The 22,825-nt window shown below is 54.1% G+C and overlaps 1 long non-coding RNA gene across 1 annotated transcript in view; it reads left to right on the top strand.

The window, feature by feature from the left end:
- The window catches only part of LOC140420823 (uncharacterized), an 86,790-nt gene that overhangs the window by 37,553 nt on the left and 26,412 nt on the right, over positions 1–22,825 (top strand). The window lies entirely within an intron of this gene.

Below are 22,825 nucleotides of genomic sequence, written 5' to 3' on the forward strand. Positions count from 1 at the left end.
CATATTTTTTTTAAAAAGAACTCCCTGGAATCTGCATGTTCCCAGACTGGTTCAGTTTCACCATATGACTGAAGAAATGACTACCTATGTTCTAGCCCTCACTAAGGCCCTCAAGGAGCTTCATGGCCAGGTCCGCGCGACTCACCCGTCATTGTCCCCATTACATAGCTCGCTTTCAGTGCAGCCTGGTCATGGTCAAAAATTGGACTCGGAAAGGGTCGAAGCTACGATGGGAGGGGCCCTTCCAAGTTCTCCTTACTACCCCGACTGCAGTTAAAGTGGAGGGGCGGAGTGCTTGGGTCCACCTCCACCTCTGTAAAAAGGTCGGTCACTAACCTGCCTCCCTTCCTCAGCGCTGTTTTACAGGTATGGAGCATGATGGGGTGGCTACGCACCGCCTGTGTAATCTTCGGCCTCGCCTCGCTTGGAGTGACATCGGCGACGGAAATGGAAAAGGGAAATATCATCTACATCTGTAACCCCAACCAAACTACAAGGACGTCTCACTTATGCAGAGGTGACGTTCTTCGCTGCCCCCATATACGAGGACATGGTATCGACTCATGGAAGGTCATCAGGTTAACGGACAATGCAGGACTCATGAAGCAATTGCACTGGTTCCGTCGATGGGAAAGGAACATTGCATGGACATTGCCTTGTTTTTGGAGTACATGTAAATTTGATTTTAGGTGTGTTAAGATTGGTGCCATAAAGGTAGTCAGACCGTGCGGAGAGGGTAGGAAGAGGTTGTGAGAGGGACTAGAAAGAGGACAGAGCGTGTGAGAAGGGGAGTCCAACTAGAACGTAGGTTATCAGGAGATATACTTAATTCATTTAGGACCCAGAATGAGGGAAACCTGGGCAGTATGAATCTCTTCTACCAGATCTACCACCGCTTGTATGGCCAGGGATGGGTTGTCTGCTACCCGAACCCCGCATTGGTGTCTAGGTTATTTTCTGTTTCACCGCTTTGGGGCACTCCCCAAACGGTGGTTCATTGTCAGTGTTCCGAGCCACCGCCCAAGCAAGTCACTCTTCCTTCCGATACGGGTTCAGCTCCACCGGCTATTTGGCTTCCCCTTCCTCGGGATAATTCCCACTCACAGTATGATAAGCTGCTTGGGATAACTGGGGATTCGGAGGTTGGAAGGACTAGTTGATAAATATGGCCATGTATTTAGCAGTGGCACTCGGCTGCATCTTTGTGGGCCTGGCCATTCTTAAATGCGTGATGGGTAAAATGCAGGGTGCACTGGAACAGATAGACGCCCCTAAAGTCTTGGCTGTTAGGATCCACGGGGGTGCAGCAGATGACGGGGTGCTGCAAGAGGAATTGGAAATGCAGCGACGAATCTTCTTAGATGAGGGGCCGTAGCTACGGATTGGACCAATAGGTTATCATGAAATGATAAAAGGAGGGATTGAGGAATTGAACAAACGAATGTGATATAAAATAGTTAGTTCAAATATTAGTTACAATAATGTAGATGTGAGCCAGTCTGACAGTAGTGAGTTCACAAAGGACAAAGTGATTCAGAAAGCATGGCAAGGAAGGGGAAAAGGATGCTGGGTAACAAGAGGCCCAGGGTTAAGGAATGCGAAGTGAGCCAATCAGGATATATGGCCAGGTCAGGAGGTGTATAGGATGACCCATGAGAATCTTGTACGTGAAACTTGATGCCATTTGAATGAAATTTGTAAAGATTTCTTTGTCTCCGATCTCACTCGGTTCTGGAGCTCCAGGAGACCGCTTGTGTGTTCTGAATCTCTGTGGAGCGAGTCAGCCTTGCAAGTTGGTTAAAAATGAATAATACTGTGTGTGAGGGAGAGTGGTGTGTGTGAGGGAGAGTGATGTGTGTGTAAGGGAGAGAGGTGTGTGTGTGAGGGAGAGAGGTGTGTCTGAAGGAGAGAGAGGTGTGTGTGTGTGAGGGAGAGAGATGTGTGTATGAGGGAGAGAGGTGTGTGAGAGGGAGAGAGGTATGAGTGTGTGAGGGAGAGTGATGTGTGTGAGGGAGAGTGATGTGTCTGTGTGTGAGGGAGAAACATATGTGTGCGCATGAGGGAGAGGTATGTGTGTGCATGAGGGAGAGAGATACTTGTGTCTGTGTGAGGGAGAGAGATAAGTGTGTGTGAGAGATATACTTGTGAGTAAGAGAGAGAGATATATTTGTGTGTGTGTGTGAGAGAGAGATACTTGTGTGAGGGAGGGAGATATTTGTGTGTGTGAGGCAGGGAGAGACTTGTGTGTGTGGGGGAGAGATACTTGTGTGTGTATGTGTGTGTGCATGAGGGAGAGAGATAAGTGTGTGAGAGATATACTTGTAAGAGAGAGAGATATATTTGTGTGTGTGTGAGAGAGAGAAATACGTGTGTGTGAGGGAGAGATGTGTGCGTGTGTGAGGAAGAGATATACATGTGCGTGTGAGGGAGAGAGATGTGTGTGTGTGAGGGAGAGAGATGTGAGTGTGTGGGAGATAGGTGTGTGTGAAGGAGAGACAGATGTGTGTGAAGGAGAGACAAATGTGTGTGAGGAAGAGAGATGTGTGTGCGTGGGAGAGCGATGTGTATGTGTGTGAGGGAGATAGGTGTGCGTGTGAGGGAGAGGGATGTGTGTGTGATGGAGAGAGGGGTGTGTGTGAGGGAGAGATCCATGTGTGTTTGGGAGACTGATGTGTGTGAGGGAGATACGCGTGTGGGAGGTAGGTGTGTGTGTGAAGGAGAGAGATGGGTGTGAAGGAGAGATGGGTGTGTGAGGGAGAGAGATAATTTGTGTGTGAGGGAGAGATAAGTGTGTACGTGAGGGAGAGAGATACTTGTGTCTGTGTGAGGGAGAGAGATAAGTATGTGTGAGAGATATACTTGTGAGTGAGAGAGAGAGATATACTTGTGTGTGTGAGAGAGTGATACTTGTGTGTGAGGGAGGGAGATACTTGTGTGTGTGAGGGAGAGAGATACTTGTGTGTGTGTGTGTGAGGGAGAGATGTGCATGTGTATAAGGGAGATAGATGTGTGCGTGTGTGTGTGAGAGAGATAAGTGTGCGGGAGATAGGTGTGTGTATGAAGGGGAGACAGATGTGTGTGAGGAAGGGAGAAGTGTGTGGGAGAGCGTTGTGTCTGTGTGTCTGTGAGGAAGAGAGGTGTGTCTGTGTGAGCAAGAGAGGTGTGTGTGCGAAGGAGGGAGGTGTGTTGGTGCGTGTGTGTGAGGGGGAGAGGGATGTGTGAGGGAGAGAGTTGCGTGTGTGTGAGGGAGAGAGATGTGTGTGTGTGAGGGAGAGAGATGTGTGTGAAGGAGAGTGATGTGTGTGAGGGAGAGTGATGTGTGTGACGGAGAGAGATGTGTGTGAGGGAGAGATCTGTGTGTGTGTGAGGGAGAGATGTGTGTGTGTGAGGAAGAGATATATATGTGTGTGTGAGGGAGAGAGATGTGTGTGTGAGGGAGAGAGATGTGTGTGAGGGAGAGAGATGTGTGTGTGAGGGAGAGAGATGTGTGTGAGGGAGAAAGATATGGGTGTGTGTATGAGGGAGAGATATGTGTGTGTGTGAGGGAGAGAGATACGTGTGTGCATGAGGGAGTTACGTGTGTGTGTGAGGGGAGAGGTACATGTGTGTGTGACGGAGAGAGATAATTGTGTCTGTGAGGGAGGGAGATACTTGTGTGTGTGAGGGAGAGAGATACTTGTGTGTGTGAGGGAGAGATGTGCATGTGTATAAGGGAGAGAGATGTGTGCGTGTGTGTGTGAGAGAGATACGTGTGTGGGAGATAGGTGTGTGTATGAAGAAGAGACAGATGTGTGTGAGGAAGGGAGATGTGTGTGGGAGAGCGTTGTGTCTATGTGTGTGTGTGAGGGAGAGAGGTGTGTCTGTGAGGAAGAGAGGTGTGTCTGTGTGAGCAAGAGAGGTGTGTGTGTGTGAAGTAGGGAGGTGTGTCGGTGCGTGTGTGTGAGGGGGTGAGGGGTGTGTGAGGGAGAGAGTTGTGTGTGTGTGAGGGAGAGAGATGTGTGTGTGAGGGAGAGTGATGTGTGTGAAGGAGAGTGATGTGTGTGAGGGAGAGTGATGTGTGTGACGGAGAGAGATGTGTGTGACGGAGAGAGATGTGTGTGACGGAGAGAGATGTGTGTGAGGGAGAGATCTGTGTGTGTGTGAGGGAGAGATTGTGTGTGTGAGGAAGAGATATATATGTGTGTGTGAGGGAGAGAGATGTGTGTGTGAGGGAGAGAAATGTGTGTGTGAGGGAGAGAGATGTGTGTGAGAGAGAAAGATATGGGTGTGTGTATGAGGGAGAGATACGTGTGTGAGGGAGAGAGATACGTGTGTGCATGAGGGAGTTACGTGTGTGTGTGTGTGTGTGAGGGGAGAGGTACATGTGTGTGTGACGGAGAGAGATAATTGTGTCTGTGAGGGAGGGAGATACTTGTGTGTGTGAGGGAGAGTTACTTGTGTGTGAGGGATAGAGATACTTGTGTGCGAGGGAGAGAGGTATGTGTGTGTGGTGTGTGGGAGAAAGGTGTATGTGTGAAGGAGAGAGATGCGTGTGCGTGAAGGAGATGTGTGTGTGTGAGGGAGAGAGATTTGTCTGTTTGTGAGGGAGAGGTGTGTGAGTGTGTGAGGGATAGAGGTGTGTGTGTGAGGGGGAGAGGTGTGTGTGAGGGAGAGAGATACTTGTGCGCGTGTGGGAGAGTGATGTGTGTATGAGGGAGAGAGGTGTGTGTGAAGGAGAGGTGTGTGAGAGGAAGAGAGGTGTGTGAGAGGAAGAGTGAGGTGTGAGAGGGAGAGAGATGTGTGAGAGGGAGAGAGATACTTGTGTGCGTGTGGGAGAGTGAAGTGTGGGTGTGTGTGAGGGAGAGAAGTGTGTGTGAAGGAGAGGTGTGTGAGAGGAAGAGCGATGTGTGAGAGGGAGAGAGGTGTGAGAGGGAGAGAGGTGTGAGAGGGAGAGAGGTATGAGAGGGAGAAAGGTGTGTGAGGGAGAGAGAGGTGTGAAAGGGAGGTGTGAGAGGGAGAGAGATGTGTGAGGGAGAGAGATGTGCGAGGAAGAGAGATGCGTGAGGGAGAGAGATGTGTGAGAGATGTGTGTGAGGGTGAGAGATGTGTGTGTGAGGGAGAGATACTTTGTGTGTGTGTGTGTGTGAGGTAGAGAGATACATGTGAGTGTGTGAGGGAGAGAGATACGTGTGTGTGAGGGAGAGAGATACGTGTGTGTGAGGGAGAGAGATACGTGTGTGTGAGGGAGAGAGATACGTGTGTGTGAGGGAGAGAGATACGTGTGTGTAAGGGAGAGAGATGTGTGTGTGTGTGTGAGGGAGAGAGATGAGTGTGTGTGAGGGAGAGAGATTCTTGTGTGTGTGAGGGAGAGAGATGTGTGTGTGTGTGAGGGAGAGAGATACTTGTGTGTATGAGAGAGATATGTGTGTGTGTATGTGTGTGAGGAAATAGTTGTGTATGTGTGTGAGGGAGATACTTGTGTATGTGTAAGGGAGTATGTGTGAGGAAGATACTTGTGTATGTGTGAGGGAGAGAGATGAGTGTGTGTGAGGGAGAGAGATGAGTGTGTGTGAGGGAGAGAGATGAGTGTGTGTGAGGGAGAGAGGTGTGTGTATGTGAAGGAGAGAGGTGTGTGTGAAGGAGAGAGAGCTGTGTGCATAAAGGAAATGTGTGTTTGTGTGAGAGAGATGTGTGTGTAAGTGTGTGAGGGAGCGAGATGTGTGTGTGAGGGAGCGAGATGTGTGTGTGAGGGAGATGGGTGTGTGAGAGGGAGAAGTGTGTGTGAGGGAGAGGTGTGTGTGAGGGAGAGAGGTGTGTGTGAGGGAGAGGTGTGTGTGAGGGAGAGGTTGTGTGTGAGGGAGAGAGGTGTGTGTGAGGGAGAGAGGTGTGTGTGAGGGAGAGAGGTGTGTGTGAGGGAGAGAGGTGTGTGTGAGGGAGAGAGGTGTGTGAGGGAGACAGGTGTGTGAGGGAGACAGAGGTGTGGGAGAGAGGTGGGTGTGTGGGAGAGAGGTGTGTGAGGGAGAGAGGTGTGTGTGAGGGATAGTGATGTGCGTGTGTGAGGGAGAGAGATTGTGTGTGAGGGAGAGAGATGTGTGTGTGAGGGAGAGAGATGAGTGCGTGAGGGAAGGAGAGATACTTGTGAGTGTGAGGGAAGGAGAGATACTTGAGTGTGAGGGGGAAAGATATGTGTGTGTGTATATGAGGGAGGGATACGTGCGTGTGAGGGAGAGATACATGTGTGCATGAGGGAGATTGGTACTTGTGACTGTGTGAGGGAGAGAGATACCCGTGTGTGAGCGATATATTTGTGTGCAAGAGAGAGAGATATCCTTGTGTGTGAGACAGATATTTGGGTGTGAGAGGGAGAGATGTGTGTGTGAGGGAGAGAGTTACCGGTGCGTCAGGGAGAGAGATACGTGTGTGTGTGTGTGTGTGTGTGGTGTCTGGGAGAAAGATGTATGTGTGAAGGAGAGAGAGATGTGCGTGCATGAAGGAGAGGTGTGTGTGTGAGGGAGAGAGATGTGTGTGTGAGGGAGAGAGGTGTGTGTGTGTGAGGGAGAGATGAGTGTGAGAGAGATCTGTGTGAGGGAGAAGTGTGTGTGAGGGAGAAGTGTGTGTGAGGGAGAGAGGTGTGTGTGAGGGAGAGAGAAGTGTGTGTGAGGGGGAGAGGTGTGTGTGAGGGAGAGAGATACTTTGTGTGTGTGTGAGTGAAAGAGTTCCTTGCGTGTGTGTGTGAGGGAGAGAGATAATTGAGTGTGTGTGTGTAAGGGAGAGAGATACTTGTATGTGGGTGTGGTGTTTGGGAGAGTGGTGTGTCTGTGAAGGAGAGAGAGATGTATGTGTGAGGAAGAGAGATGTGTGTGTGGGAGAGATATGTATCTGTGTGTGTGTCTGAGGGAGAGATTGTGTGTGAGGGAGGGAGGTGTGTCTGTGTGCGTGAGGGAGAAAGATGTGTGTGAGAGAGATGTGTGTGAGGGTGAGAGATGTGTGTGTGAGGGAGAGAGGTACTTGTGTGTGTGAGGGTGAGATATGTGTGTGTGAATGCGAGGTAGATAGTTTTGTATGTGTGTGAGGGAGAGAGATGTGTGTGTGAGGGAGAGAGATGTGTATTTGTGAGGGAGAGAGATGTGTGTGTGTGTGTGAGGGAGATGAGGTGTGTGAGGGAGAGAGGCGAGTGTGTGAGGGAGTGAGGTGTGTGTGTGTGTGTGTGAGGGAGAGTGTGTGCGAGGGGGAGAGGTGTGTATGTGAGGGAGATTCTTGTGTGTGTGTGTGAGGGAGAGAGGTGTGTGTGAGGGCGAGAGATTCTTGTGTGTGCGTGTGAGGGAGAGAGGGGTGTGTGAGGGAGAGAGGTGTGTGTGTGAGGGAGAGAGGTGTGTGTGTGTGAGGGAGAGAGGTGTGTGTGTGTGAGGGAGAGAGATGTGTGTGAGGGAGAGGTGTGTGTGAGGGAGAGAGGTGTGTATGTGAGGTAGATAGTTTTGTATGTGTGTGAGGGAGAGAGATGAGTGTGTGTGAGGTAGAGCGATGAGTGTGTGTGAGGGAGGTAGAGATACTCGTGTATGTGAGGGAGAAAGATATGTGTGTGTATGAGGGAGGGATACGTGTGTGTGAGGGAGAGAGATTCGTGTGTGTGAGAGATATATTTGTGTGCAAGAGAGAGAGATATCCTTGTGTGCGAGTGAGATATTTGGGTGTGAGACAGAGAGATGTGTGTGTGTGAGGGAGTGAGATACCTGTGTGTGAGGGAGAGATACGTGTGTGTGTGTGTGGTGTCTGGGAGAAAGGTGTATGTGTGAAGGAGAGAGAGATGTGTGTGCATGAAGGAGATGTATGTGTGTGTGTGTGAGGGAGAGAGATGTGTTGGATAGGGTGGACAGTGAGAGCCTTTTTCCTCGGATGGTGATGTCTAGCACGAGGGGACATAGCTTTAAATTGAGAGGAGATAGATATAAGACAGACGTCAGAGGTAGGTTCTTTACTCAGAGAGTAGTAAGGGTGTGGAATGCCCTGCCTGCAACAGTAGTGGACTCGCCAACACTAAGGGTATTCAAATGGTCATTGGATAGACATATGGACGATAAGGGAATAGTGTAAATGGGCTTTAGAGTGGTTACACAGGTTGGCGCCGCATCGAGGGCTGAAGGGTCTGTACTGCGCTGCAATGTTCTATGTGTGTGTTTGTGTGAGGGAGAGAGATGTGTCTGTGTGAGGGAGAGAGATGTGCATGTGAGGGAGAGAGGTGTGTGTGTGTGTGGGAGAGAGGCGTGTGTGAGGGACAGAGATGTGTATTTGTGAGGGAGAGAGATGTGTGTGTGTGTGAGGGAGATGAGGTGTGTGTGAGGGAGAGAGGCGAGTGTGTGAGGGAGTGAGGTGTGTGTGTGTGTGAGGGAGAGTGTGTGCGAGGGAGAGAGGTGTGTGTGAGGGAGGGAGATTCCTGTGTGTGCGTGTGAGGGAGGGGTGTGTGAGGGAGGGAGTGAGGTGTGTGTGTGTGTGTGAGGGAGAGAGGTGTGTGTGTGTGAGGGAGAGAGGTGTGTGTGTGAGGGAGAGAGGTGTGTGTGTGTGTGAGGGAGAGGTGTGTGTGTGAGGGAGAGAGGTGTGTGTGTGAGGGAGAGAGGTGTGTGTGTGAGGGAGAGAGGTGTGTGTGTGAGGGAGAGAGGTTGTGTGCGAGGGGGAGAGAGGTGTGTGTGAGGGAGGGAGAGGTGTGTGAGGGAGAGTGTGTGCGAGGGGGAGAGGTGTGTATGTGAGGGAGATTCTTGTGTGTGTGTGTGTGTGAGGGAGAGAGGTGTGTGTGAGGGCGGGAGATTCTTGTGTGCGTGTGAGGGAGAGGGGTGTGTGTGTGAGGGAGAGAGGTGTGTGTGAGGGAGAGAGGTGTGTGAGGGAGAGGTGTGTGTGAGGGAGAGAGGTGTGTGTGTGTGTGAGGGAGAGAGGTGTGTGTGTGAGGGAGAGAGGAGCGTGTGTGAGGGAGTGTGTGCGATGGGGAGAGGTGTGTATGTGAGGGAGATTCTTGTGTGTGTGTGTGTGTGAGGGAGAGAGGTGTGTGTGAGGGAGGGAGATTCTTGTGTGTGCGTGTGAGGGAGAGGGGTGTGTGAGGGAGGGAGTGAGGTGTGTGTGTGTGAGAGAGGTGTGTGTGTGAGGGAGAGAGGTTTGTGTGTGAGGGAGAGGTGTGTGTGTGAGGGAGAGAGGTGTGTGTGAGGGAGAGAGGTGTGTGAGGGAGAGGTGTGTGTGAGGGAGAGAGGTGTGTGTGTGTGTGAGGGAGAGAGGTGTGTGTGTGAGGGAGAGAGGAGCGTGTGTGAGGGAGTGTGTGCGATGGGGAGAGGTGTGTATGTGAGGGAGATTCTTGTGTGTGTGTGTGTGTGAGGGAGAGAGGTGTGTGTGAGGGAGGGAGATTCTTGTGTGTGCGTGTGAGGGAGAGGGGTGTGTGAGGGAGGGAGTGAGGTGTGTGTGTGTGAGGGAGAGAGGTGTGTGTGAGGGAGAGAGGTTTGTGTGTGTGAGGGAGAGAGGTGTGTGTGTGAGGGAGAGAGGTGTGTGTGTGTGAGGGAGAGAGGTGTGTGTGTGAGGGAGAGAGGTGTGTGTGTGAGGGAGAGAGGTGTGTGTGTGAGGGAGAGAGGTGTGTGTGTGAGGGAGAGGTGTGTGTGTGAGGGAGAGAGGTGTGTGTGAGGGAGAGAGGTGTGTGTGAGGGAGAGAGGTGTGTGTGAGGGAGAGAGGTGTGCGAGGGAGAGAGGTGTGCGAGGGAGAGGTGTATGTGAGGGAGAGAGGTGTATGTGAGGGAGAGAGGTGTGTGTGAGGGAGAGAGGTGTGTGTGAGGGAGAGAGGTGTGTGTGAGGGAGAGAGGTGTGTGCGAGGGAGAGAGGTGTGTGCGAGGGAGAGAGGTGTGCGAGGGAGAGAGCTGTGTGATTGTGGGAGTATTGGATGTGTGTGAGGGAGAGAGATACGTGTCTGGCTGTGTGAGGGAGAGAGGTGTGTTTGTGAGGGAGAGAGGTGTGTGTGAGGGTGAGATGTGTGTGAGGGAGAGAGATGTATGTGAGGGAGAGGTGTGTGAGGAAGAGGTGTGTGTGAGGAAGAGGTGTGTGTGAGGGAGAGAGATGTGTGTGTGAGAGAGAGAGGTGTGTGTGTGAGGGAGAGAGGTGTGTGTGTGAGGGAGAGAGGTGTGTGTGTGAGGGAGAGAGGTGTGTGTGAGGGGGAGAGGTGTGTGTGAGGGAGAGAGGTGTGTGTGAGGGAGAGTGAGGTGAGTGTGTGGGTGAGGGAGGGAGACGTGTGTGAGGAAGAGGTGTGAGGGAGAGAGAGGTGTGTGAGGGAGAGGTGTGCGAGGGGGAGAGGTGTGTATGTGAGGGAGATTCTTGTGTGTGTGTGTGAGGGAGAGAGGTGTGTGTGAGGGAGGGAAATTCTTGTGTGTGCGTGTGAGGGAGAGAGGGGTGTGTGAGGGAGAGAGGTGTGTGTGTGAGGGAGAGAGGTGTGTGTGTGTGAGGGAGAGAGGTGTGTGTGTGTGAGGGAGAGAGATGTGTGTGAGGGAGAGGTGTGTGTGAGGGAGAGAGGTGTGTGTGTGTATGTGAGGTAGATAGTTTTGTATGTGTGTGAGGGAGAGAGATGAGTGTGTGTGAGGTAGAGCGATGAGTGTGTGTGAGGGAGGTAGAGATACTCATGATTGTGAGGGAGAAAGATATGTGTGTGTATGAGGGAGGGATACGTGTGTGTGAGGGAGAGAGATACGTGTGTGTGAGAGATATATTTGTGTGCAAGAGAGAGAGATATCCTTGTGTGCGAGTGAGATATTTGGGTGTGAGACAGAGAGATGTGTGTGTGTGAGGGAGTGAGATACCTGTGTGTGAGGGAGAGATACGTGTGTGTGTGGTGTCTGGGAGAAAGGTGTATGTGTGAAGGAGAGAGAGATGTGTGTGCATGAAGGAGATGTATGTGTGTGTGTGTGAGGGAGAGAGATGTGTTGGATAGGGTGGACAGTGAGAGCCTTTTTCCTCGGATGGTGATGTCTAGCACGAGGGGACATAGCTTTAAATTGAGAGGAGATAGATATAAGACAGACGTCAGAGGTAGGTTCTTTACTCAGAGAGTAGTAAGGGTGTGGAATGCCCTGCCTGCAACAGTAGTGGACTCGCCAACACTAAGGGTATTCAAATGGTCATTGGATAGACATATGGACGATAAGGGAATAGTGTAAATGGGCTTTAGAGTGGTTACACAGGTTGGCGCCGCATCGAGGGCTGAAGGGTCTGTACTGCGCTGTAATGTTCTATGTGTGTGTTTGTGTGAGGGAGAGAGATGTGTCTGTGTGAGGGAGAGAGATGTGCATGTGAGGGAGAGAGGTGTGTGTGTGTGTGGGAGAGAGGCGTGTGTGAGGGACAGAGATGTGTATTTGTGAGGGAGAGAGATGTGTGTGTGTGTGAGGGAGATGAGGTGTGTGTGAGGGAGAGAGGCGAGTGTGTGAGGGAGTGAGGTGTGTGTGTGTGTGTGAGGGAGAGTGTGTGCGAGGGAGAGAGGTGTGTGTGAGGGAGGGAGATTCCTGTGTGTGCGTGTGAGGGAGAGAGGGGTGTGTGAGGGAGGGAGGGAGGTGTGTGTGTGTGTGTGAGGGAGAGAGGTGTGTGTGTGTGAGGGAGAGAGGTGTGTGTGAGGGAGAGAGGTGTGTGTGTGTGTGAGGGAGAGGTGTGTGTGTGAGGGAGAGAGGTGTGTGTGTGAGGGAGAGAGGTGTGTGTGAGGGAGAGAGGTGTGTGTGTGAGGGAGAGAGGTTGTGTGCGAGGGGGAGAGAGGTGTGTGTGAGGGAGAGAGGAGTGTGTGAGGGAGAGTGAGGTGAGTGTGTGGGTGAGGGAGGGAGATGTGTGTGAGGGAGGGAGAGGTGTGTGAGGGAGAGTGTGTGCGAGGGGGAGAGGTGTGTATGTGAGGGAGATTCTTGTGTGTGTGTGTGTGTGAGGGAGAGAGGTGTGTGTGAGGGCGGGAGATTCTTGTGTGCGTGTGAGGGAGAGGGGTGTGTGAGGGAGGGAGTGAGGTGTGTGTGTGTGAGAGAGGTGTGTGTGAGGGAGAGAGGTTTGTGTGTGAGGGAGAGAGGTGTGTGTGTGAGGGAGAGAGGTGTGTGTGTGAGGGAGAGAGGTGTGTGAGGGAGAGGTGTGTGTGAGGGAGAGAGGTGTGTGTGTGAGGGAGAGAGGAGCGTGTGTGAGGGAGTGTGTGCAATGGGGAGAGGTGTGTATGTGAGGGAGATTCTTGTGTGTGTGTGTGTGTGAGGGAGAGAGGTGTGTGTGAGGGAGGGAGATTCTTGTGTGTGAGTGTGAGGGAGAGAGGGGTGTGTGAGGGAGGGAGTGAGGTGTGTGTGTGTGAGGGAGAGAGGTGTGTGTGAGGGAGAGAGGTGTGTGTGTGAGGGAGAGAGGTGTGTGTGTGAGGGAGAGAGGTGTGTGTGTGTGAGGGAGAGAGGTGTGTGTGTGAGGGAGAGAGGTGTGTGTGTGAGGGAGAGAGGTGTGTGTGTGAGGGAGAGAGGTGTGTGTGTGAGGGAGAGGTGTGTGTGTGAGGGAGAGAGGTGTGTGTGAGGGAGAGAGGTGTGTGTGAGGGAGAGAGGTGTGTGTGAGGGAGTGAGGTGTGTGTGAGGGAGAGAGGTGTGTGTGAGGGAGAGAGGTGTGCGAGGGAGAGAGGTGTGCGAGGGAGAGAGGTGTATGTGAGGGAGAGAGGTGTGTGTGAGGGAGAGAGGTGTGTGCGAGGGAGAGAGGTGTGCGAGGGAGAGAGCTGTGTGAATGTGGGAGTATTGGATGTGTGTGAGGGAGAGAGATACGTGTCTGGCTGTGTGAGGGAGAGAGGTGTGTTTGTGAGGGAGAGAGGTGTGTGTGAGGGTGAGATGTGTGTGAGGGAGAGAGATGTATGTGAGGGAGAGGTGTGTGAGGAAGAGGTGTGTGTGAGGAAGAGGTGTGTGTGAGGGAGAGAGATGTGTGTGTGAGGGAGAGAGGTGTGTGTGTGAGGGAGAGAGGTGTGTGTGTGTGAGGGAGAGAGGTGTGTGTGTGAGGGAGAGAGGTGTGTGTGAGGGAGAGAGGTGTGTGTGAGGGAGAGAGGTTGTGTGTGAGGGGGAGAGAGGTGTGTGTGAGGGAGAGAGGTGTGTGTGAGGGAGAGTGAGGTGAGTGTGTGGGTGAGGGAGGGAGATGTGTGTGAGGGAGGAAGAGGTGTGAGGGAGAGAGAGGTGTGTGAGGGAGAGGTGTGAGAGGGAGAGAGAGGTGTGCGAGGGAGAGGTGTGCGAGGGAGAGAGGTGTGCGAGGGAGAGAGAGGTGTGCGAGGGAGAGAGAGGTGTACGAGGGAGAGAGGTGTGTGAGGGAGAGAGGTGTGTGTGTGTGAGGGGGAGGGAGGTGTGTGTGTGTGAGGGAGAGAGGGGGATATACTTGTGTGTGTGAGAGATGGGTGTGTGAGAGAGGTGTGTATGTGAAGGAGAGAGATTTGTGTGTGGGTGTGTGGGAGAGAGAGGTGGGTGTGATGGAGAGAGATGTGTGTGTGAGGGAGAGGTGTGTGTGTGAGGGAGAGAGGTGTGTGTGTGAGGGAGAGAGGTGTGTGTGTGAGGGAGAGAGGTTGTGTGTGAGGGGGAGAGAGGTGTGTGTGAGGGAGAGAGAGGTGTGTGTGAGGGAGAGTGAGGTGAGTGTGTGGGTGAGGGAGGGAGATGTGTGTGAGGGACGGAGAGGTGTGTGAGGGAGAGTAAGTGCGAGGGGGAGAGGTGTGTATGTGAGGGAGATTCTTGTGTGTGTGTGTGTGAGGGAGAGAGGTGTGTGTGAGGGAGGGAGATTCTTGTGTGTGCGTGTGAGGGAGAGAGGGGTGTGTGAGGGAGGGAGTGAGGTGTGTGTGTGTGAGGAAGAGAGGTGTGTGTGTGAGGGAGAGAGGTGTGTGTGTGTGAGGGAGAGAGGTGTGTGTGTGTGAGGGAGAGAGGTGTGTGTGTGTGAGGGAGAGAGGTGTGTGTGAGGGAGAGGTGTGTGTGAGGGAGAGAGGTGTGTGTGTGAGGGAGAGAGGAGCGTGTGTGAGGGAGTGTGTGCGATGGGGAGAGGTGTGTATGTGAGGGAGATTCTTGTGTGTGTGTGTGTGAGGGAGAGAGGTGTGTGTGAGGGAGGGAGATTCTTGTGTGTGCGTGTGAGGGAGAGAGGGGTGTGTGAGGGAGGGAGTGAGGTGTGTGTGAGGGAGAGAGGTGTGTGTGTGTGTGAGAGAGGTGTGTGTGTGTGAGGGAGAGAGGTGTGTGTGTGTGAGGGAGAGAGGTGTGTGTGAGGGAGAGAGGTGTATGTGTGAGAGAGAGAGGTGTGTGTGAGGGAGAGGTGTGTGTGTGAGGGAGAGAGGTGTGTGTGAGGGAGTGAGGTGTGTGTGAGGGAGAGAGGTGTGTGTGTGAGGGAGAGAGGTGTGTGTGAGGGAGAGAGGTGTGTGCGAGGGAGAGAGGTGTGCGAGGGAGAGAGGTGTGCAAGGGAGAGAGGTGTGCGAGGGAGAGAGGTGTGCGAGGGAGAGAGCTGTGTGATTGTGGGAGTATTGGATGTGTGTGAGGGAGAGAGATACGTGTCTGGCTGTGTGAGGGAGAGAGGTGTGTTTGTGAGGGAGAGAGGTGTATGTTAGGGTGAGGTGTATGTGAGGGTGAGGTGTGTGTGAGGGAGAGAGATGTATGTGAGGGAGAGGTGTGTGAGGAAGAGGTGTGTGTGAGGGAGAGAGATGTATGTGAGGGAGAGGTGTGTGAGGAAGAGGTGTGTGTGAGGGAGAGAGAGGTGTGTGTGAGGGAGAGAGGTGTGTGTGTGAGGGAGAGAGGTGTGTGTGTGAGGGAGAGAGGTGTCTGTGAGGGAGAGAGGTGTGTGTAAGGGAGAGAGGTGTGTGTGAGGGAGAGAGGTTGTGTGTGAGAGGGAGAGGTGTGCGAGGGAGAGGTGTGTGAGGGAGAGGTGTGCGAGGGAGAGAGGTGTGCGAGGGAGAGAGAGGTGTGCGAGGGAGAGGTGTGCGAGGGAGAGAGGTGTGTGAGGGAGAGGTGTGTGTGTGTGAGGGAGAGAGGTGTGTGTGTGAGGGAGAGAGGTGTGTGTGTGAGGGAGAGAGGTGTGTGTGTGTGAGGGAGAGAGATGTGTGTGAGGGAGAGGTGTGTGTGAGGGAGAGAGGTGTGTGTGTGTATGTGAGGTAGATAGTTTTGTATGTGTGTGAGGGAGAGAGATGAGTGTGTGTGAGGTAGAGCGATGAGTGTGTGTGAGGGAGGTAGAGATACTCGTGTATGTGAGGGAGAAAGATATGTGTGTGTATGAGGGAGGGATACGTGTGTGTGAGGGAGAGAGATACGTGTGTGTGAGAGATATATTTGTGTGCAAGAGAGAGAGATATCCTTGTGTGCGAGTGAGATATTTGGGTGTGAGACAGAGAGATGTGTGTGTGTGAGGGAGTGAGATACCTGTGTGTGAGGGAGAGATACGTGTGTGTGTGTGTGGTGTCTGGGAGAAAGGTGTATGTGTGAAGGAGAGAGAGATGTGTGTGCATGAAGGAGATGTATGTGTGTGTGTGTGAGGGAGAGAGATGTGTTGGATAGGGTGGACAGTGAGAGCCTTTTTCCTCGGATGGTGATGTCTAGCACGAGGGGACATAGCTTTAAATTGAGAGGAGATAGATATAAGACAGACGTCAGAGGTAGGTTCTTTACTCAGAGAGTAGTAAGGGTGTGGAATGCCCTGCCTGCAACAGTAGTGGACTCGCCAACACTAAGGGTATTCAAATGGTCATTGGATAGACATATGGACGATAAGGGAATAGTGTAAATGGGCTTTAGAGTGGTTACACAGGTTGGCGCCGCATCGAGGGCTGAAGGGTCTGTACTGCGCTGCAATGTTCTATGTGTGTGTTTGTGTGAGGGAGAGAGATGTGTCTGTGTGAGGGAGAGAGATGTGCATGTGAGGGAGAGAGGTGTGTGTGTGTGTGGGAGAGAGGCGTGTGTGAGGGACAGAGATGTGTATTTGTGAGGGAGAGAGATGTGTGTGTGTGTGAGGGAGATGAGGTGTGTGTGAGGGAGAGAGGCGAGTGTGTGAGGGAGTGAGGTGTGTGTGTGTGTGTGAGGGAGAGTGTGTGCGAGGGAGAGAGGTGTGTGTGAGGGAGGGAGATTCCTGTGTGTGCGTGTGAGGGAGGGGTGTGTGAGGGAGGGAGTGAGGTGTGTGTGTGTGTGTGAGGGAGAGAGGTGTGTGTGTGTGAGGGAGAGAGGTGTGTGTGTGAGGGAGAGAGGTGTGTGTGTGTGTGAGGGAGAGGTGTGTGTGTGAGGGAGAGAGGTGTGTGTGTGAGGGAGAGAGGTGTGTGTGTGAGGGAGAGAGGTGTGTGTGTGAGGGAGAGAGGTTGTGTGCGAGGGGGAGAGAGGTGTGTGTGAGGGAGAGAGGAGTGTGTGAGGGAGAGTGAGGTGAGTGTGTGGGTGAGGGAGGGAGATGTGTGTGAGGGAGGGAGAGGTGTGTGAGGGAGAGTGTGTGCGAGGGGGAGAGGTGTGTATGTGAGGGAGATTCTTGTGTGTGTGTGTGTGTGAGGGAGAGAGGTGTGTGTGAGGGCGGGAGATTCTTGTGTGCGTGTGAGGGAGAGGGGTGTGTGAGGGAGGGAGTGAGGTGTGTGTGTGTGAGAGAGGTGTGTGTGTGAGGGAGAGAGGTTTGTGTGTGAGGGAGAGAGGTGTGTGTGAGGGAGAGAGGTGTGTGAGGGAGAGGTGTGTGTGAGGGAGAGAGGTGTGCGTGTGTGTGAGAGAGAGGTGTGTGTGTGAGGGAGAGAGGAGCGTGTGTGAGGGAGTGTGTGCGATGGGGAGAGGTGTGTATGTGAGGGAGATTATTGTGTGTGTGTGTGTGTGAGGGAGAGAGGTGTGTGTGAGGGAGGGAGATTCTTGTGTGTGCGTGTGAGGGAGAGAGGGGTGTGTGAGGGAGGGAGTGAGGTGTGTGTGTGTGAGGGAGAGAGGTGTGTGTGAGGGAGAGAGGTTGTGTGTGAGGGAGAGAGGTGTGTGTGTGAGGGAGAGAGGTGTGTGTGTGAGGGAGAGAGGTGTGTGTGTGTGAGGGAGAGAGGTGTGTGTGAGGGAGAGAGGTGTGTGTGAGGGAGTGAGGTGTGTGTGAGGGAGAGAGGTGTGTGTGACGGAGAGAGGTGTGCGAGGGAGAGAGGTGTGCGAGGGAGAGAGGTGTGCGAGGGAGAGAGGTGTATGTGAGGGAGAGAGGTGTGTGTGAGGGAGAGAGGTGTGTGTGAGGGAGAGAGGTGTGTGTGAGGGAGAGAGGTGTGTGCGAGGGAGAGAGGTGTGTGCGAGGGAGAGAGGTGTGTGCGAGGGAGAGAGGTGTGCGAGGGAGAGAGCTGTGTGATTGTGGGAGTATTGGATGTGTGTGAGGGAGAGAGATACGTGTCTGGCTGTGTGAGGGAGAGAGGTGTGTTTGTGAGGGAGAGAGGTGTGTGTGAGGGTGAGATGTGTGTGAGGGAGAGAGATGTATGTGAGGGAGAGGTGTGAGGAAGAGGTGTGTGTGAGGAAGAGGTGTGTGTGAGGGAGAAAGATGTGTGTGTGAGGGAGAGAGGTGTGTGTGTGAGGGAGAGAGGTGTGTGTGTGAGGGAGAGAGGTGTGTGTGAGGGAGAGAGGTGTGTGTGAGGGAGAGAGGTTGTGTGTGAAGGGGAGAGAGGTGTGTGTGAGGGAGAGAGGTGTGTGTGAGGGAGAGTGAGGTGAGTGTGTGGGTGAGGGAGGGAGATGTGTGTGAGGGAGGAAGAGGTGTGAGGGAGAGAGAGGTGTGTGAGGGAGAGGTGTGAGAGGGAGAAAGAGGTGTGCGAGGGAGAGGTGTGCGAGGGAGAGGTGTGCGAGGGAGAGAGAGGTGTGCGAGGGAGAGAGAGGTGTGCGAGGGAGAGAGAGGTGTGCGAGGGAGAGAGGTGTGTGAGGGAGAGAGGTGTGTGAGGGAGAGAGGTGTGTGTGTGTGAGGGAGAGAGGGAGATATACTTGTGTGTGTGAGAGATGGGTGTGTGTGAGAGAGATGTGTCAGTGTGAGAGAGGTGTGTATGTGAAGGAGAGAGATTTGTGTGTGGGTGTGTGGGAGAGAGAGGTGGGTGTGATGGAGAGAGATGTGTGTGTGAGGGAGAGGTGTGTGTGTGAGGGAGAGAGGTGTGTGTGTGAGGGAGAGAGGTGTGTGTGTGAGGGAGAGAGGTGTGTGTGTGAGGGAGAGAGGTGTGTGTGTGAGGGAGAGAGGTTGTGTGTGAGGGGGAGAGAGGTGTGTGTGAGGGAGAGAGAGGTGTGTGTGAGGGAGAGTGAGGTGAGTGTGTGGGTGAGGGAGGGAGATGTGTGTGAGGGACGGAGAGGTGTGTGAGGGAGAGTAAGTGCGAGGGGGAGAGGTGTGTATGTGAGGGAGATTCTTGTGTGTGTGTGTGTGAGGGAGAGAGGTGTGTGTGAGGGAGGGAGATTCTTGTGTGTGCGTGTGAGGGAGAGAGGGGTGTGTGAGGGAGGGAGTGAGGTGTGTGTGTGTGAGGAAGAGAGGTGTGTGTGTGAGGGAGAGAGGTGTGTGTGTGAGGGAGAGAGGTGTGTGAGGGAGGGGTGTGTGTGAGGGAGAGAGGTGTGTGTGTGTGAGGGAGAGAGGTGTGTGTGTGAGGGAGAGAGGAGCGTGTGTGAGGGAGTGTGTGCGATGGGGAGAGGTGTGTATGTGAGGGAGATTCTTGTGTGTGTGTGTGTGAGGGAGAGAGGGGTGTGTGAGGGAGGGAGTGAGGTGTGTGTGAGGGAGAGAGGTGTGTGTGTGTGAGGGAGAGAGGTGTGTGTGTGTGAGGGAGAGAGGTGTGTGTGTGTGAGGGAGAGAGGTGTGTGTGAGGGAGAGAGGTGTATGTGTGAGGGAGAGAGGTGTGTGTGAGGGAGAGGTGTGTGTGTGAGGGAGAGAGGTGTGTGTGAGGGAGTGAGGTGTGTGTGTGAGGGAGAGAGGTGTGTGTGTGTGAGGGAGAGAGGTGTGTGTGAGGGAGAGAGGTGTGTGCGAGGGAGAGGTGTGTGCGAGAGAGGTGTGCGAGGGAGAGAGGTGTGCGAGGGAGAGAGGTGTGCGAGGGAGAGAGGTGTGCGAGGGAGAGAGGTGTGCGAGGGAGAGAGGTGTGCGAGGGAGAGAGCTGTGTGATTGTGGGAGTATTGGATGTGTGTGAGGGAGAGAGATACGTGTCTGGCTGTGTGAGGGAGAGAGGTGTGTTTGTGAGGGAGAGAGGTGTATGTGAGGGTGAGGTGTATGTGAGGGTGAGGTGTGTGTGAGGGAGAGAGATGTATGTGAGGGAGAGGTGTGTGAGGAAGAGGTGTGTGTGAGGGAGAGAGAGGTGTGTGTGAGGGAGAGAGGTGTGTGTGTGAGGGAGAGAGGTGTGTGTGTGAGGGAGAGAGGTGTGTGTGAGGGAGAGAGGTGTGTGTAAGGGAGAGAGGTGTGTGTGAGGGAGAGAGGTTGTGTGTGAGGGAGAGAGAGGTGTGTGAGGGAGAGGTGTGTGAGGGAGAGGTGTGAGAGGGAGAGGTGTGCGAGGGAGAGGTGTGCGAGGGAGAGAGGTGTGCGAGGGAGAGAGAGGTGTGCGAGGGAGAGAGAGGTGTGCGAGGGAGAGAGAGGTGTGCGAGGGAGAGAGGTGTGTGAGGGAGAGGTGTGTGTGTGTGAGGGAGAGAGGTGTGTGTGTGATGGAGAGAGGTGTGTGTGTGAGGGAGAGAGGTTGTGTGTGAGGGGGAGAGAGTTGTGTGTGGGGGAGAGAGGTGTGTGTGAGGGAGAGAGGTGTGTGTGAGGGAGAGTGAGGTGAGTGTGGGTGAGGGAGGGAGATGTGTGTGAGGGAGGGAGAGGTGTGTGAGGGAGAGTGTGTGCGAGGGGGAGAGGTGTGTATGTGAGGGAGATTCTTGTGTGTGTGTGTGTGTGAGGGGGAAAGGTGTGTGTGAGGGAGGGAGGTTCTTGTGTGTGCATGTGAGGGAGAGAGGGGTGTGTGAGGGAGGAAGTGAGGTGTGTGTGTGTGAGGGAGAGAGGTGTGTGTGTGAGGAAGAGAGGTGTGTGTGTGAGGGAGAGAGGTGTGTGTGTGTGTGTGTGTGTGAGGGAGAGAGGTGTGTGAGGGAGAGGTGTGTGTGAGGGAGAGGTGTGTGTGAGGGAGAGAGGTGTGTGTGTGAGGGAGAGAGGTGTGTGTGTGAGGGAGAGAGGAGCGTGTGTGAGGGAGTGTGTGCGATGGGGAGAGGTGTGTATGTGAGGGAGATTCTTGTGTGTGTGTGTGTGTGTGAGGGAGAGAGGTGTGTGTGAGGGAGGGAGATTCTTGTGTGTGCGTGTGAGGGAGAGAGGGGTGTGTGAGGGAGGGAGTGAGGTGTGTGTGTGTGAGGGAGAGAGGTGTGTGTGAGGGAGAGGTGTGTGTGTGAGGGAGAGAGGTGTGTGTGTGTGAGGGAGAGAGGTGTGTGTGTGAGGGAGAGAGGTGTGTGTGTGAGGGAGAGAGGTGTGTGTGTGTGTGGAGAGAGGTGTGTGTGAGGGAGAGAGGTGTGTGTGTGAGGGAGAGAGGTGTGTGTGTGAGGGAGAGGTGTGTGTGTGAGGGAGAGAGGTGTGTGTGTGAGGGAGAGAGGTGTGTGTGTGAGGGAGAGAGGTGTGTGTGTGTGTGAAGGAGAGAGGTGTGTGTGAGGGAGAGAGGTGTGTGTGTGAGGGAGAGAGGTGTGTGTGTGAGGGAGGGAGGTTCTTGTGTGTGCATGTGAGGGAGAGAGGGGTGTGTGAGGGAGGAAGTGAGGTGTGTGTGTGTGAGGGAGAGAGGTGTGTGTGTGTGAGGAAGAGAGGTGTGTGTGTGAGGGAGAGAGGTGTGTGTGTGTGTGTGTGTGTGAGGGAGAGAGGTGTGTGAGGGAGAGGTGTGTGTGAGGGAGAGGTGTGTGTGAGGGAGAGAGGTGTGTGTGTGAGGGAGAGAGGTGTGTGTGTGAGGGAGAGGGGAGTGTGTGCGATGGGGAGAGGTGTGTATGTGAGGGAGATTCTTGTGTGTGTGTGTGTGAGGGAGAGAGGTGTGTGTGAGGGAGGGAGATTCTTGTGTGTGCGTGTGAGGGAGAGAGGGGTGTGTGAGGGAGGGAGTGAGGTGTGTGTGTGAGGGAGAGAGGTGTGTGTGAGGGAGAGGTGTGTGTGTGAGGGAGAGAGGTGTGTGTGTGTGGGGGAGAGAGGTGTGTGTGTGAGGGAGAGAGGTGTGTGTGTGAGGGAGAGAGGTGTGTGTGTGTGTGAAGGAGAGAGGTGTGTGTGAGGGAGAGAGGTGTGTGTGTGAGGGAGAGAGGTGTGTGTGTGAGGGAGAGGTGTGTGTGTGAGGGAGAGAGGTGTGTGTGTGAGGGAGAGAGGTGTGTGTGTGAGGGAGAGAGGTGTGTGTGTGAGGGAGAGAGGTGTGTGTGAGGGAGAGAGGTGTGTGCGAGGGAGAGAGGTGTGTGCGAGGGAGAGAGGTGTGCGAGGGAGAGAGCTGTGTGATTGTGGGAGTATTGGATGTGTGTGAGGGAGAGAGATACGTGTCTGGCTGTGTGAGGGAGAGAGGTGTGTTTGTGAGGGAGAGAGGTGTGTGTGAGGGTGAGGTGTGTGTGAGGGAGAGAGATGTATGTGAGGGAGAGGTGTGTGAGGAAGAGGTGTGTGTGAGGGAGCGAGATGTGTGTGTGAGGGAGAGAGGTGTGTGTGTGAGGGAGAGAGGTGTGTGTGAGGGAGAGAGGTGTGTGTGAGGGAGAGAGGTGTGTGTGAGGGAGAGAGGTGTGTGTGAGGGAGAGTGAGGTGAGTGTGTGGGTGAGGGAGGGAGATGTGTGTGAGGGAGGGAGAGGTGTGTGAGGGAGAGAGAGGTGTGTGAGGGAGAGTTGTGAGAGGGAGAGTTGTGAGAGGGAGAGGTGTGCGAGGGAGAGGTGTGCGAGGGAGAGGTGTGCGAGGGAGAGAGGTGTGCGAGGGAGAGAGGTGTGCGAGGGAGAGAGGTGTGCGAGGGAGAGAGGTGTGCGAGGGAGAGAGGTGTGCGAGGGAGAGAGAGGTGTGCGAGGGAGAGAGGTGTGTGTGTGTGAGGGGGAGAGAGGTGTGTGTGTGAGGGAGAGAGGGAGATATACTTGTGTGTGTGAGAGATGGGTGTGTGTGAGAGATGTGTCAGTGTGAGAGAGAGAGGTGTGTGTGTGAAGGAGAGATTTGTGTGTGGGTGTGAGCGAGAGAGAGGTGGGTGTGTGTGAGGGAGAGGTGCGTGTGAAGGACAGAGATGAGTGTGAGGGACAGAGGTGCATGTGAGGGAGAGAGGTGCGTGCTAGGGAGAGAGGTGCGTGTCAGGGAGAGAGGTGTGCGTGTGAGGGAGAGAGGTGTGCGTGTGAGGGAGAGAGGTGTGCATGTGAGGGAGAGAGGTGTGTATGTGTGAGAGGGAGGGGTGTGTGTGTGAGGGAGTGCTGTGTTTGAGGGAGGGGTGTGTGTGAGGGAGGGGTGTGTCTGTGTGTGAGGGAGGGGTGTGTGTGAGGGAGGGGTATGTGTGTGAGGGAGGGGTATGTGTATGAGGGAGGGGTGTGTGTGAGGGAGAGGTGTGTGTGTGAGGAGGGGTGTGTGTGAGGGAGGGGTGTGTGTGTGAGGAGGGGTGTGTGTGAGGGAGGGGTGTGTGTGTGTGAGGGAGGGGTGTGTGTGTGTGAGGGAGATGTGTGTGTGTGAGGGATGGGTGTGTGTGAGGGATGGGTGTGTGTGAGGGAGGGGTGTGTGTGTGAGGAGGGGTGTGTGTGAGGGAGGGGTGTGTGTGTGTGAGGGAGATGTGTGTGTGAGGGATGGGTGTGTGAGGGATGGGTGTGTGTGAGGGAGGGGTGTGTGTGTGTGATGGAGGGAGGTGTATGTGTGAGGGTGGGGTGTGTGTGTGTGTGAGGGAGGGGTGTGTGTGAGGGTGGGGTGTGTGTGTGTGTGAGGGAGGGGTGTGTGTGAGGGAGGGGTGTGTGTGTGTGTGTGTGAGTGATGGAGGGAGGTGTGTGTGTGAGGGTGGG

The sequence above is a fragment of the Scyliorhinus torazame genome, chromosome 5 (genome assembly GCF_047496885.1).
Source record: "Scyliorhinus torazame isolate Kashiwa2021f chromosome 5, sScyTor2.1, whole genome shotgun sequence".
Classification (NCBI taxonomy): Eukaryota; Metazoa; Chordata; class Chondrichthyes; order Carcharhiniformes; family Scyliorhinidae; genus Scyliorhinus; species Scyliorhinus torazame.